The following is a 13875-nucleotide window of genomic DNA, read 5'->3' as shown; positions in this document are numbered from 1 at the left end:
TTTCCTCTAATGGCACAGGAAATTGTGTTCCAATACATGGTAAAATGGATTCCACAGCATACCAAAAGATATTGGCCAATCATCTGAAACCCTCCGCTACAGAACTTGGTTTAAAGCACAACTGGACGTTCCAACACGACAACGATCCAAAGCACACATCAAAATCTATTTCAGAATGGTTAAAGAAGAATAAAATCTGATTGAGAATCTTTGGTATGAGTGAAGAAGGCTGTGCACAATAGAATTCCTCAGAATTTGAATGAAATGGAACAATTTTGCAATGAAGAATGGTAAAAAATCACCAAAAGAATCATGCCAAAGCTCCTTGACAAATATCCTAATCGTTTAAAAGAGGTTATTATTGCTGAAGGTGCCTAAAACTGCTATTAATTTAATTTTCCTTGTCAGGGTATGAATACTTTTGATTTTAGCATTTTTGGAGTTTTGCTGAAATAAATAATTGTAGACATCTATTTTTTGTAACTTTTTTTCCTCATCCACAAAAGCAAAACGTTTTCCTACAATTATTTGGCTGAGAACTTTCTAGAAATTATAAATTTCCATTGGGGTATGTAAACTTTTGACTACAACTGTATGTATGTATACAACACATTGACATCTTTTTATTATTATGAATATTATTATTTATATTATTTTCATTGTATGGATATGGATGCCGATGATGCAGAATATGCATAGCAGCTAGTGCAATGTAAATGTTTGAGATATTTTATTTTAAATACATTGCCACTGACACTGGGTTAATGGCACTATAATGTTTAATTTAAATATACATTTCAGTGCTGGGTAGCTCTTCCTTTTCTCTGTGTGTACTAGGCAGCTTCATTCAAATTTCCTCTTATCAGTAAAAAAATAAATAACTGGGGATGACTTTGAACAAATTATTCTCTGAAGCATAGCAGCATAACCTGCGCAGACATGACTATGAATACAGCATTTTCTACAGCAGCGCACCGCAGTTTACAAAAACAAAACTAGAAGGTAAGAAACATAGAATATATAAATTAATAATATGGGTCAGAATACATTTCCACACAAAAATATGTCCCTTGTTAGTTCTGAGCTACCAGTGCAGTCATGGCTACGCCCAGACCCGGTGCCAGGAATTACACCAAACGAGGGGACACCATGTTTTCTGTGAGGGGTTTGTTTACATATACTACGTATAGGAAGATACACACACACACACACACATACATGTGTGTGTGTGTGTAACACAAACATTGCTTGTACCGGTATTTGATTATAAGAACAAGTGACATAAATAATAACCAACAACAGCAACAACAACTATTATTATTATTATAATAATGATGATCCCAAAGTGTTTTACAGTTTTAGGAGGGGGACTCGCTTCATCCACCACTGAAATGAGCAAATGACAACTAAATAAGCAAATAGCAACTAAATAAGCAAATAGCTATCAACAGAACAAAAAAATATAATGACAAAGCACATTGATTAAATGCAAAACTTACCAATGTTGTAAAGAAAACATCCTCAGTAAAGCTGCAATCTAAGCTTTCCTTTTGTATTAAATTTGTTCATTACTACTTCTTTCCACACAGCGGAACTTGTCAACTCCTTCTCAAAGGCCAGTTGTATGAGGTGTGCTTTGCGGTTGTGAAGTGTGCTCCTTCTCTGTGTTGTCCTTTAAAAGGAGTTTTCACACATAGCAGTGGATGCCCCAAAAGTCAAAGCAAGTTTTAACACTCGCAACACTTGGCATCGCTTCAAGGGTGCTGTGAAACATTGGTCCATGTAGGTGGTCCACTTTTCATTTGCATTTGATTTTATTTGCTTCTGAAGAAACTGACATGCAACTAGCAATTCAGATTCAACAATTGCCCATCTTGATTAAATTAACTAAGGGTTGCAAATCGGCAACTTGTAGAAACGTTGGGCTATTGGGGTCAGCAGCCTGTAGCGCTGCAATAAGTTTAGTACTGTGTTCATTAAAACAAGCTGAGAGTTTGAGTACAGCATCCAGCACACCATAGTACATCCTCTTAAGCTCACTTTCGTTATCAGTTTCACCTCCTGGCTGACCAACAGGTCCCTCAACCACAAAGTCTTCTAGGCACATGCTTAAAACTCTTTGTTTCTTACATAGCACAGCTGTTTCAACAGACTCCTTCATAAGATCATTAAAAACGGCGTCACAACGCAATGCCGCAATACACTCTGACGCACTACGAATTACTTCTACAGCAGAAAGATTGCTTTTTTCTACCTGAAGCATTTTGTTTGGTGTCCAGTATACTAAAAAATGTGAGGACCACGTGTGCAATGAATTTAAAGTCCATAGCCGACACCTGCTTTAATACAGTAGCTTCAATCTTAACTTCAGTTTCATGTCCTTGGACTTAACAACCCCAACTGTACAGTAATGCCCAGTCCAGTGCTGCTCAAGTAATCATTTAAGTTTCTCACCTTTGTAGAGAACAGCAACAGTTGGCTTCCTTACAAAGAGTTGCACACATTGAAGAATTCTTCTTCCTTTTCTTCCGAGGACAATGCATGCACAATGACCAAGTGTAGCTGGTTATTAAAGCAATGGATGTACTGCATCTCCCTTCACAGTTTTTTCCTGCAAAAGCTTTTGAACCCCTCCAAGGCTGCCAGGCATAACATTTGCTCCGTTGTAGCACTGGCTTAATATTTCAGAAGGGCATAGTCCTGTTTCTGTTATTTCACTTACAGTGGTGTTTGCAAATGCTTTTGCACAAAAACTGTCAGTTGTAGCTACAGTTAAAAGCCTTTCCCTGATTTCATCAATCGCAGTTACAGAACAAACTACAAAATCGAGATGTTTTCACGTCCAGTTGGGTCTAGTGTTCCATCAGCTTTTACAATATACCCTGAATCCACGATTTCTCACACTATCTCTTCCTTCCGTTACACACATTATTTCGATTATTTCATTCTGTATATCATAAGAGGTGTACTTAGCGTTGCCTGGTATTGTTTTATAAACTTTTGTCAGCTCTGGATTTTTTCTTATCCAGAGTGCCTCGTACTTTTCTTTCATTCCAAGCAGCCAAACGGTGCAGATGTCCCTTACTTAATGCATGTTTATTTAAACCTTTATTGGATTTGCGTGCTTCCAATCACACTATCCAGTAACAGTAAAGGCAAGGTCGGCATTTTCTGTTAAGAGATCCACATTTTTTAATCTGACATAATGGCGTACTCTAACCATTCTCTCTTGTTACACCTAGACAGATGAAACAATCTTTTTTTATCTCCAAAACTGCGCAACGGAAACTTCTTCAGGCATGGCTGAGCTGGGTTTTCCATACCTAAAACATCAGGAGTGGCTGCTGCTACAGGGGCCTGAAAGCTGTTTGTGCTGGTTGAGGGCTTTTAATCAGGAATCCCACTGTTAACTTCCACACCGCTTGTCTGATAGGAATTTACGACTAGCATCAGACTTGCTTTTATTCATCCACTTTCGGATATCCATCATTGTAGGTTGTACGAGATATGTTTACATACTTAAAACATGTAATTCTCTGAACCGCTCAGGTTGCGCCACACAAGCCCCTGCCACGTTTTCCAGAATGTGTGTTGTACTGCGTCGGCAATTATTTACGCAAATAGGGTGGAGACCCCCCCCGCCCTGCCCCCCGTGGCACCAGCCCTGGCTACACAAGTCAAACTCTGTGAAGGCAGTTGTGGGGACAGACCTGAGAAAAGGTATTTTGATACTTATGTTTGGTACACAGGCACCACCTTGTTTTAAATTTACCAGTTGTATTTTACACAAGAAGACAGTGAAGGTGGTCCAGAATGTGGTGAAAAATTGTGTGTGTGTAAGAGAAAAAAAATGGAACAAATGTTAAAGGGCCTTGATACAGGCAACTGCTCCCAGCAGAGTTGCTGCCGGCAGAACCGGAAGGAGAAGCGCCGCCGTCTCCCGTGGCAAAGAGAGAAGCGCCGCCGTCTCCCGAACCCGAGGGAGAAGCACTAAAGATGGACAATTTGGGACTTTTGGGGAGGTTGTTGGGATGGTGTGTGTGCTGCACACAGGGGGAGAATACATGGCAGATTTGGAAGGAAAGATGCAGTCCTGGAGGATACATGACTACATTCCCCAGAATGCCTCGGAGCTGATGGGCTATTATTAAATTAGGGACATAAGAAAGTTTACAAACGAGAGGAGGCCATTCGGCCCATCTTGCTTGTTTGGTTGTTAGTAGCTTATTGATCCCAGAATCTCATCAAGCAGCTTCTTGAAGGATCCCAGGGTGTCAGCTTCAACAACATTACTGGGGAGTTGGTTCCAGACCCTCACAATCCTCTGTGTAAAAAAAGTGCCTGCTATCTTCTGTTCTGAATGCCTCTATCTCCATTTGTGACCCCTGGTCCTTGTTTCTTTTTTCAGGTCAAAAAAAGTCCTCTGGGTCGACACTGTCTATACCTTTTAAGATTTTGAAGGCTTGAATCAGATCACCACGTAGTCTTGTTTGTTCAAGACTGAATAGATTCAATTATTTTAGCCTGTCTGCATACAACATGCCTTTTAAACCCGGGATAATTCTGGTTGGTCTTCTTTGCACTCTTTCTAGAGCAGAAATATCCTTTTTGTAACAAGGTGGCCAGAACTGAACACAATATTCTAGGTGAGGTCTTACTAATCCATTGTAAAGTTTTAACATTACTTCCCTTGATTTAAATTCAACACTTCTCCCGAGCATCTTGTTGGCCTTTTTTATAGCTTCCCAACATTGTCTAGATGAAGACATTTCTGAGTCAGCATAAACTCTTAGGTCTTTTTCATAGTTCCCTTCTTCAATTTCAGTATCTCCCATATGATATTTATAATGCACATTTTTATTGCCTGCGTGCAATACTTTACACTTTTCTCTATTAAATGTCATTTGCCATGTGTCTGCCCAATTCTGAATGCTGTCTAGATCATTTTGAATGACCTTTGCTGCTGCAACAGTGTTTGCCATTCCTCCTATTTTTGTGTCGTCTGCAAATTTAACAAGTTTGCTTACTATACCAGAATCTAAATCGTTAATGTAGATCAGGAATAGCAGAGGACCTAATACTGATCCCTGTGGAACACCACTGGTTACCTCGCTCCATTTTGAGGTTTCTCCTCTAATCAGTACTTTCTGTTTTCTACATGTTAACCACTCCCTAATCCATGGGCATGCATTTCCTTGAATCCCTACTGCATTCAGTTTGAGAATTAATCTTTTGTGCGGGACTTTGTCAAAAGCTTTCTGGAAATCTAAATAAACCATGTTGTATGCTTGTAATTATCCATTGTCGATGTTGCATCCTCCAAAAATTCAAGCAGGTTAGTTAGACACAATCTCCCTTTCCTAAAACCATGCTGACTGTCTCCCAGGATATTGTTACCATATAGGTAATTTTCCATTTTATTATAGTTTCCATAAGTTGACATATAATAGAAGTCAGGCTTACTGGTCTGTAGTTACCTGGTTCGGATTTGTCTCCCTTTTTGTGGATCGGTATTACGTTTGCAATTTTCCAGTCTGTCGGTACAACCCCTGTGTCAAGAGACAGTTGCCTGTAGTGAAGCAGGCATGTATATATAAACAGGTCAAACTGTGTGAGGGTGGTCTGCATGAAGGCTGCCTGTGGGAAGCCTGTGGGGACAGACCTGGCAAAACAGACCTAGGGAAAAGATATTTTGATACTTATGTTTGTTCACCAATAAATGGCTTAGCCGTCCGGTTCATTAGTTACAGCTAGAACTGTGCAAAATTTAGCTAAGCGCTCCTTGGTGGAGCTAGACTTTTGTTTAGTTTTTTCTGTTTTGTACTGAAAATAAACACACAGGCAACACCCTGTTTTAAATCTACATGTTGTTTCAAGTACTTCTTTTACACAAGAAGATAGTGAAGAAGGTCTCGAACAATATATATATAAATATATATATATACACACACACACACACACACACACACACACACACATATACACATATACACACACACACACTAGTAAGTTATATCTGTGAATTTATTTTTCTACCCAGGCCTCATTTCCTTTCAGATTTTAATCTAGCCTTCCCCATTCCATTTCTAGGTTTAAATTTAACAATTTAAATAATGCCTAATGCTGACAGCTAAAATTAATACCATTGTGCAATAACATGTGCTTGTACTTAAGGGCGTGAGAAGATTGCTCCATTTAATTTTGTAACATGCCATATGTAAGCTTGGTACACAAGAAGTTCAGTATGGAGAAAAATTTAAAAAGATGAGACAAAAATTGAAGTGTTATTGATCTGCAATGGTATGACCAAATTAAAGTTCTTAATTAAAGTTCGGGAGGAGGGTCAGACACCAATCTCCGCGTCACCAAATTGAATCACTCAATTTACACATTAGCGAATTAAGGTACTAAAGCACTAAAATGCCCTCTTCACTTCCCTCAGTTGCGTTTCAATTTCATCGTAAATGTACACATCATGGTCAACATTCTGGATTATTCAACCAGCCCTTCCCAGGCCAACTCCACGACAACTTCGGTCGGCGGTATTTACCACTCCAAACTTCTCTTCCCAGATGTCTGCGCCTCCTGTCTGCGTGGCTCCCGCCTGGCCGCTCGTTCCTCCGCAACTCCTGACATCAGAGACTGGACGATCTCACGGCTCCAGCATTATCTTCATAGCAACAACATCCCATTCAAATCTACAGCACGTAAGGAGAATTTGTTTACTGTATTTCTCTCCACTCTGCAGCATCCTTTCCGTCGCAGGCGCTATAACATCAGCACAGATCGTTGCTTTACAGCTCGCCCCCAGTGTTGCCAAGTCTCATGACAAAACAAACCCAACCCATGTCAGTGTGGGTGTTTCTACAAATTCCAACCCGCGACTCTCAAAAAAACAAGCGCGATTCCGCGTATTATAAGCAGACTTGAAACACCTCGCCCCGCACCCACTGCATTTCCACAAAGTGTGTCTACATCCAGAAAACTCAGAAGATGGGACCACAGCACCTGTCAATCAAAGGCTCATTCAGCAGTTCCTGAGCATTCTGGCTCCAACTATAACCTTTCAGGTTACCTCCCCTCACTGCAGGCGTCCAGCAGGGACCCCTCTGGTCACTATGGGTGTCCAGCAGGCCCCCATAGTGGCCCTTTTCTGTGAAATGCTGTTCTTTCGGCTCATCAGCAGTTTTGAGCACTTGGATCCAGAGACAGTTCTTACAGTTAGGAGCAGCTGCTCCCGCGATCCATCCCGGGGTTTCGACATACCCCACTGGTGTCCAACAAGCAACTGTAACATTTCAGGTTACACCCCCCCACCCCCCCCTTAGTGGCCATTATGGGCATCCAGCAGGCCCCCATAGTGGTTCCCTCTCTGTCTAATATTCCTTCTACCGTTTCAGCTACAAGCTTTCAACAGGACAACACAGCCCCCTTCTATTCCTTGCATCAAACGGCTGTCCAGCAGGGCCCCGCTCTTCTGTCCACTCCTCCTTCCTTCTCAGTGGTACAGCAGGCCCCTGCTTTCTCTTTTCCAGGCTCATAGCAAGCACCTGAATTCATTACTTCTACATTGGGTTCCCAGCAAGCCCCATTAGCAGGGTCTGTGTTCTCACCTGAGCCGGGCCCAGTTCTCTCTTTTTTTCCCCAAAGGTGCTCCCGCCTCCTACAGGCCTTGCCGGCACCCCTCAATTCCCCCAGCGCTCCAGTTTTTCCCTAAAAAATGCTGTACCCATGTCCCTTGGCCTATGCAACCAGATTTTAGCAGGTGTAGATATTAACCTCATTTCACTACTCACTAACACGCTAGATTCCGTCAGTAATAGGGTGGTCCAGTGTGCCAACCTCTCAGTTAAACTTAAAACCTCCGACCCCCGCTTATTCAAAACACTTCCATTTCCAAGTTCATTCTAGCTCTCAGCCATTTCAGGGACATCATATGCAAGTTCTGTCCCGACCGCTGGCGCGAGTTGGATGATTATATGTCGATCATTTTAGACTTCTCTGTTAGATTCAGAGGTTCCCATTTCTTTGAATACCACAAGGCCTCCTCTGCCAAAGCCGCTGCCCGTGGAACCAGAGGAGCTACTGGGGTGCACTGGACCAAGGTCTTCGGCATCTAGCATGCTCAGTATGCAGTTCCACCGCTCACCCCACCATTTCCTGCTGCCTTACTGACCCTCCACCCCGTCCCCTCATGTCCCTCCCTCGCAATCCTCCATCTTTTCATCCTCTCCAGATCAAAAGACAGTCAGTGCTGCAATACTACATACTCTGGATGCCGCCAGATTTGTAATAACTTCAATGAAGGAACCTGTCCTATTCTGCCTGTTACATCCTTCATTTCCGCTCACCGTAACTCCACCATACCCAGCATCAATAGTTTAATCCCTCTGTGGAAGGGTGGTGGGTAATTCACTGACACAGGAGACAGAAATGAGGCTGAAAACACCGCACAGGTGCCCAGTTTTATTAGAAACTTATTTTGGGTTCAGCCCGCAGATGGCGCTGTTGTCTGTGGCCTGCCGTACCAGCTATGGTAGCGACAGAGCCACAACTATACCGGAGCGGTACAGGGTACAGAGGTTAGAACAAAAAAATACTAATCAAAAGGCAAAAGAAACAGAGAAAACAAAACACAGTAAACAAAACTACAAAATAAAAAGTGCTGCACTCGGCAGCTTCTCCCCAACCGTCGCTACTCGTACGGCCCGGGTCTCCGTCCTACTCTAGCGGCTCCCTCAGCCTGCTATCCACTTTATCGGGGCTGCCCAAGAGTTTGTTTTTTTTTCCCCGCTACTGCTAAATCTTTCTTTCTTTGTTTTCTTATTTATTTGTCTCGCCGGGATTTTTCGTCCCGGCTGATTTTCCTCCAGCGCTTCCGCACGCCGTTTTACGTCTCCGTGGGCAGACCTGAGGGAACAGCAGAATGAAAATTATAGGGTCAGCAATTCCCCCCAAGACCCGCCTCCCAGCCACTCAGAGAGAAGGAAAGTCTGCACACCCACTCTTCCCCCTCTCCGTGTCACTGCCATGACTGACAGGCAGATATTGACGAGCTGCTGCCCTCTCCCTGCAGCACTATGAACACGTCAGAAGAGTCAGCACAGGTCTCCCCCTGTTACATATCCTCCCCCTCAGAATGGCACCACCGGTCCATTCGAAAATCCTACAACCCCATGCCTTCCCGAGAGAAAAAATCTGCATTTTGATGCAGTTTCCCTGCTCGGTGGACTACCCTGAAGGCATAGGGCTGCAGGGCCAAGTACCATCGCGTGATTCTGGCGTTGTTACCCTTCATCCGGTGAAGCCATGCCAAGGGGGCATGATCTGTAACCAGGGTGAAGTGTCGCCCCAGGAGGTAGTACCGGAGTGACTCGACTGCCCATTTTACTGCGAGACACTCCTTCTCGATGGTACTATAGTTCTTCTCGCGGGGAAGGAGCTTCCTGCTGATGTACAGGACCGGGTGCTCGCTTCCCCGCACCTCCTGAGACAACACTGCCCCGAGACCTGTCTCTGACGCATCCGTCTGCAGGGTGAACCTCTTACCGAAATCCGGACTGCATAGCACTGGCTTACTACACAATCTCCGCTTCAAAGCGAGAAAGGCCCTCTGGCACGGCTCCGTCCACTGAACCGTATTTGGGGCAGCCTTCCGGGTGAGGTCTGTCAAGGGAGCAGCAAGCGTGGCGAAGTCCGGAATGAACTTCCTGTAATAGCCCGCTAGTCCCAAGAAAGAGCGCACCTGGGTTTTGGTTGTAGGGACCGGCCAGTCAGCCAAGGCTTTCACCTTAGCAATCAGCGGTCTGATCTGGCCACCCCCTACTCGATACCCCAAATACTCCGACTCACTCTTCCCAATGGCACATTTCTTTGGGTTAGCAGTGAGCCCAGCCTCCCGCAAGGATTGCAATACCGCCGCTACCTTACACAGATGACTCGGCCAATCCTCACTGTGGATAACCACGTCATCTATGTAAGCAGCGGCGTACTGCTGATGGGACCGCAAAATGCGATCCATCATCCGCTGGAAAGTGGCTGGTGCTCCGTGCAATCCAAAGGGCATGGTCCTAAATTGGTATAATCCGAAGGGAGTCGAAAACGCCGTCCTCTCTCTGGATTCCGGGGTCAGGGGTATCTGCCAGTACCCCTTCGTTAAATCCAGTGTCGTCATAAAATGAGCCGTGCCAAGACGCTCCAGCAATTCATCTACCCGGGGCATGGGGTAAGCGTCAAACTTCGATTTTTCATTAACTCGCCTGAAGTCAATGCAAAATCGAGTTGACCCGTCCGGCTTATCCACTAAAACAATTGGACTATTCCAGTCACTTTGGGACTCTTCTATTACCCCCAGTCTCAGCATTTCATCAATTTCCGTTTTTATTACCTGTCTTTTACGTTCAGGTACACGGTATGGCCTCTGGCGAACTAGCGCCCCCGGCTCGACTTCAATGTGATGATGGGCTACTCGAGTCCGCCCCGGGACGGGAGAAAACACATCAGGAAATTTCGTCACCAGCGCCCGAGCCTGACATTTCTGTGTTGGTGTCAGATTCTCTGCAATCTGTACCGACCCTGTTTTCGCCAACACAGAAAGATCAGGTCCCAGGTCGGTGACGTCATCTGCCTGCGCCACTACCAATGCCTCCGGTTGCAGCCAGGGCTTCAGGAGGTTAACATGATAAATGTGTTTCTCTCTCCGTCGCTCCGGCTGGCAGATCTCATAATCCACCGCCCCAACCCGGCGTGTAACCTCGAAGGGTCCTTGCCACTTAGCCAGGAGTTTTGACTCAGAACTGGGTAATAATAGAAGCACTTTATCCCCCGGCTGAAATGTGCGCAACCGGGCTCCTCTATTGTATTGGGTCTCCTGTCTGTGTTGTGCCTGCTGCAAATTATCCTGCGCCCATTTTCCAACAGACTCCAGACGTTTGCGCAGGTCCAACACATACCGGACTGCATTAGTCGAATTATCCTGCTGTTCCTCCCACATCTCTCTGACCAGATCGAGCACACCCCGGGGTCTTCGCCCATACAGCAGCTCGAATGGAGAAAACCCCGTGGAAGCCTGGGGTACCTCTCTGATCGCAAAGAGAAGAGGAGGAATCAGCTGGTCCCAGTAACGCACATCACTACTAATAAATCTGCGCAACATGCTCTTAAGGGTCTTATTAAAGCGCTCCACAAGACCATCGGTCTGAGGATGAAACACCGATGTCCTAATGGTCTTAATCCCCAAAAGTTTACATGTTCCGCGGATTAGCCGAGACATAAAGTTGGTGCCTTGGTCGGTCAGTATCTCCCTGGGGATCCCCACCCGGGAGAAAACCTTCACGAGCTCGTCGGCAACAGACTTAGCGGACATAGATCGGAGGGGTATAGCCTCTGGATAACGCGTCGCGTAATCCAAAATGACTAATAGGTGTGTGTATCCCGCCGCACTCCTTTCCAATGGCCCGATTATGTCCATCCCAATACGCTCAAACGGAGCTTCCACTAGGGGCAACGGCACCAGTGGTGCTCGTGGGACGGCTCTAGGGCTAGCTTTCTGACACTCCCCACACCGTTCACAAAACCGTCTGACGTCACCATCCAACCCCAGCCAATAGAACCGTGTCACAAGCCTCGCTTTGGTTTTGTCCCTTCCTAAGTGACCAGACAGGGGAATAGCGTGAGCAAGCTGCAGCAAATCCTCCCCCGTCTGGGGTAATTTGTCAACACGATACAGCAGGTCTCGATTAATCTCAAAGTGAGGGTACATGGCGGCGCGTCTGGGCTCGACCACCCGACCATTAACCACTGCTGCCTGGTCAAAGAGCCTGCCCAGCACGTCGTCACGCCCTTGCTCGAGTCGGAAGTCACGGGAACGAGCTAAAAAATCAGCTCCCATGGCTTCCAGCTCTGGGTCGGGTCGGTCCGGAACGGAGGCAGCAGAGCCGGACGCCTGTGCCGGCTCCGCAGCCTCCCCCCCGACTCTTCACCAACCGCCCCCACCTGAAACCTCTCGGACTCCTTCCATCGCCAGCCCTCATTCTTAGCGGCCCGACGTTCCTGTTTAGTTTTTCGGGGTCTAAATCTATGGCAAAACCAATTCGGGTCACAGAAGGGGAAGATCTCTCCAATTACTTCCTCCTTCTTGGCCAATAGGGTGGGCGGGGCTGTCAGAGCAGCTAACCAATCCTTAAACTGCCCACAGTCCCGCCCCAGAACTACTGGTACTGGCAATCGAGGACATAACCCTACATGCACCTGCGTCCCCTGCTGGCCAATCGTTATATTCACACTTATCTTAGGGTAGGAGCGTACATCCCCATGAATACATTTAATATGCACCTGTCCCAATAACCGTTTATGCCCCAGTGAGATTAGGCTATCCTGTATTAGGGACTGACCACACCCTGAATCCAGGAGCGCCTGGGTTTTTGTACCATCCACTGTCACAGGAATAACAAAACCCGTCTGCTGAAGTGACTGAGGTAATTGAACAGGCTTACCTGGTCGGCTGAGGTCACACTCCATCACGGGGCAATCCCGCGCGAGGTGTCCCACCTCCCGGCACGTCCAACACCGCAGTGGGCTAGTTTCTCGCCCTGGAGCCTCGGCAAGAGGTGGAAACACCGGAGCCATCAAAGGGGCTCGACGGTAAGGAAACCGTGCGAGACCCCGGTCCGACCCCGCAGCAGCCCGCGGGGAACCCCACGCTGCCCCGGTCCCCGGGCCGGGAGCTCGCACAGCCCCCCCCCGCCCAAAACCTTGTACACCCCTTCCCCCCAGTCCCTTCGCCCTATCCGGGGCCGGTGGGGCCGATGATGCCGCAGTGCTTCTCCCCGGCAGCCTGGCTGGCGTTGGTACGGCTGCCCGGTACTGCTCTGCCAGTGCGACCGCCTGATCCATGGTGGCGGGTGCCTGCCGCTGTACCCACAGCCGTGGTTCCGGAGCTAGACACTCCAGAAAGCGCTCCACCACAATCACCTCCACCAGCCTCGCTTTCGTGGTCGCATCCGGCCGCAACCACCCCATGGCATACTCATTTAGGCGATAAGCGATGGTTCTAGGGTGCTCCTCGGGCGGGAAGCGCTCCTCCCGAAACGATAGCCCTCCGGTGTGGCCCCCACGCGATTCAGGATGGTAGCTTTTAGCGTGGGGTAGTCCATCATCCGGTCGGGAGACAGCGTCCTCGCTGCTGCTTGCGCCTCCCCCGTTAACTGGGGCAAGAGGTAACTGGCCCATTGGGCCTGATCCCACCCGGCAGAGGTCGCCAGCGCCTCGAACACCTCCAGGTAGGCTTCGGGTCGATCCTCTGCCGTCATCTTGGTTGGTCTCATCAACCGGGGGTCAGGTCCCGCCGGTCTAGCCGCCCCTTGCACCGCTGCCGTTAGGGTCTGGCGCAGGAGATTCATCATCTCCGCAAACTGGGAAGCATCCATGCTGGTGTGCACTGCTTGAAGGGGGCAGTGCCAGTGAATCCCACTTCTGACACCACGTGTGGAAGGGTGGTGGGTAATTCACTGACACAGGAGACAGAAATGAGGCTGAAAACACCGCACAGGTGCCCAGTTTTATTAGAAACTTATTTTGGGTTCAGCCCGCAGATGGCGCTGTTGTCTGTGGCCTGCCGTACCAGCTATGGTAGCGACAGAGCCACAACTATACCGGAGCGGTACAGGGTACAGAGGTTAGAACAAAAAAATACTAATCAAAAGGCAAAAGAAACAGAGAAAACAAAACACAGTAAACAAAACTACAAAATAAAAAGTGCTGCACTCGGCAGCTTCTCCCCAACCGTCGCTACTCGTACGGCCCGGGTCTCCGTCCTACTCTAGCGGCTCCCTCAGCCTGCTATCCACTTTATCGGGGCTGCCCAAGAGTTTGTTT

The 13875-nt window shown here is 47.0% G+C and overlaps 1 protein-coding gene across 3 annotated transcripts in view; it reads right to left on the bottom strand.

Moving 5' to 3' along the window:
* LOC117407398 (integrin-linked protein kinase) overlaps nt 1–13875 on the bottom strand; it is a 127973-nt gene that overhangs the window by 35610 nt on the left and 78488 nt on the right. The window lies entirely within an intron of this gene.

Source organism: Acipenser ruthenus, chromosome 8 (genome assembly GCF_902713425.1).
Source record: "Acipenser ruthenus chromosome 8, fAciRut3.2 maternal haplotype, whole genome shotgun sequence".
Classification (NCBI taxonomy): domain Eukaryota; kingdom Metazoa; phylum Chordata; class Actinopteri; order Acipenseriformes; family Acipenseridae; genus Acipenser; species Acipenser ruthenus.
The sequence above is the reverse complement of the archived record's forward strand: the minus strand, read 5'-3'. Positions and strand labels throughout refer to the sequence as shown.